At 53.6% G+C, this 2,533-nt stretch overlaps 1 pseudogene; it reads right to left on the reverse strand.

The window, feature by feature from the left end:
- Nucleotides 1-788: 788 nt before the first annotated feature.
- On the reverse strand, nucleotides 789-2,328 carry LOC135230540 (SPOC domain-containing protein 1-like; annotated as a pseudogene).
- Between the last annotated feature and the right edge of the window lie 205 nt (nucleotides 2,329-2,533).

Here is a 2,533-nt window from a genome sequence, read left to right on the forward strand (position 1 = left end):
AAGGTCACTCAGCTAAGAAGTGGGCATAGGCAAAATTTGAACCCAGGGTTCACTGACTCCAAAAGATAATAACCCCTTGCAGAAATTCAGCAAAAGTAGTTTTTCCCCCCAGTCCTGATCTTGATAGGCCTCAGTTTATTAATCTATAAAATGGGTAGGAGAGACAATGTTCATTAAGAGCCTAACCAGTTCTACAACCCACTTTGGTGAGTGGCATCTGAGGTCTTAAAAGCTTGCAAGCAGCCATCTAAGATACATCAATTGGTCCCATCCCACTTGGAGCAAAGGAGAATGAAGAAAACCAAAGGCACAAGGAAAATATGAGCCCAAAGGACTAAAGGACCAAATGAACCAGAAACTCCACCTACCCGAGACCAGAAGAACTAGATGGTGCCCAGCTACCACCAATGACCACCCTGATAGGGAACACAACAGAGAGTCCCAGACAGAGGAGGAGGAAAATGTAGAACAGAATTCAAATTCATGTAAAAAGACCACACTTAATGGTCTGATAGAGACTGGAGGAACCCCTGAAACTACGGCCCTTGGACACACTGTTGGCCCAGGACTGAAACCATTCCTGGGGCCCACTCTTCAAAGATTAGACAGGACTATAAAACAAAAAATAATATATGTGAGGAATGTACTTCTTAGTTCAATCTGACATACTAGACCAAATGGGCAGTTCCTGTCCAAAAGCTGGATGAGAAGGCAGAATGGGACAGGAACTGGTCGAAAGGACACAGGGAACCCAGGGTGGAAAGGGGGAGTGTGCTATCATACTGGTGGATTGCAACTAATGTCACAAAACAGTATATGTATAAATTTTCAAATGAGAAATTAACTTGATCTGTAAACTTTCACCTAAAGAACAATAAAAAATAGCTAAAAATTTTTTAAAAGCCCATGCAGCTTAGCTCTATTAGGTTCTACCACCAAGCATGATGGTGGGAGATATGGCCTGGCCCTCCCTATCCAACCTCTAAGTCTCAGCTTACCAGTTTGGGGCAGCCTCCTGGGCTGGGTTCCTCTGACTGGTCCTGACTGGAGTTGCCTGAGCTTCCGTCCATGACCCTCCTCAATACAGCACACTTAGATCTTCTTGATCCCCTGACTGGGCCTGCGTGGGCCTTGCTGACTGCAGGCTTCAGGGAGGCGCGGAGGTTGGCCAAGGGTTCCAGAGAGCTGACGTGGGTGTCAGTACAGACAGAGAGGACTTGCTCCTGCCTCCCCCAGGACCCTGGCTGAGCCTTGACCTCCAGCTCCTCCTGGCTGTGTGAAGGGGTAGGGCCATCGTCACTGCCAGTCCCCACAAGGTGCTCAGCTTCTTGCAACACTGTAGAAGCGTCTCCAGACACTCTCAGGCACAGTGCAGGGTTCTGTGGAGGATTCTCTGGGGCTGGCCTGAGGGCCTTCATTCCACTGGGCAGCAGGAGACCAACAGGATCACACAGGGTGCCCGGCTGAACTCCGGCCCCTGCAGTGGGCAAATATTCAAACTTCTCAATCCCGAAGCACTTCCCACCCAACTAACACTTGGGTCTCCAGGCCCAGACCAAGTGTCTTTGGGAGAAGAGGACTGTGAGGAACTCCTGAGGATTTCAGGTTAGTGCCCTGTCCCCACTGGGGCTCTCACCAAGCCACAGGAAGCCACCAGCCCTCTCCCCACCTTCTGAGAAGGCCCACACACCCTGCTTTTCTTTCTTGCCCCCACAGGGGCTTAGCCTGGTCACAATGGTAGGCTCCTTTCAGGAGCTCCTCTGTGCTGAGGGTGGGGCTTTTCCATCACACCCTGGAGAACTCATTCTACCTTCTCCGGCCTCTTTGAGCCTGGGCAGCTTGCCTCCTCCACCCCTGCTGGCCTCTCCCTGCCAACCAAAGCTCTCACTGACATGCTACCAAGATTCTGGGCCAACTTTAGTTAAGCTGTCAGGCAGTGAAAGCTGGTGCCTCCTGGAGGCCGGGCCCTCCCCTGAGCTGGCACTGTGGACAGAGTCTGGGAGCAGGAGTCGCGTCCTGACTCTGTCCCACAGCTGGCAGCTCCAGAACCACCACGTGGGCCCTGGTGCCAGAGCCCCCGGCCCCCAGGCTGGCCCGAGCAGAACTCCCAGCCTGGGAGCTAATACCTGGATGGGCCTCTTCCATGAGGATCCTCTTCCTGCTGCCAGCCCACACTCCAGCCCCAGAGCTCACCCCTGGTCTGTCTGGCGCCAGAACTGGCATGAAGCTGACTCCTTTCACGTCCTCCTGGAAAATCCCAGAGCGGCCTCGGGGACTAAGAACAGGGTTCTCTGTGCTGGGGCCATCTGTGGCCCCCTCCTGAGACATGTCTGTCCACCTACAGGGGCCAAAACCAGAAGGCAGGAGACAGAGAGAGGAGACTTCATGGAAGAGGTCTGACCTGCCAACCCCTTCCGGACACCGGGCCAGTGCGAATCTGGGAGGCAGCCTCCCTTCCAGAGGAGCCCCCCCACTCCCTGGAGGCCACAGGAGACAGCACCCAGGGATGTAAACACCGTACCAGGTCCTAGCC

This window comes from Loxodonta africana, chromosome 3 (genome assembly GCF_030014295.1).
Source record: "Loxodonta africana isolate mLoxAfr1 chromosome 3, mLoxAfr1.hap2, whole genome shotgun sequence".
NCBI classification, from domain to species: domain Eukaryota; kingdom Metazoa; phylum Chordata; class Mammalia; order Proboscidea; family Elephantidae; genus Loxodonta; species Loxodonta africana.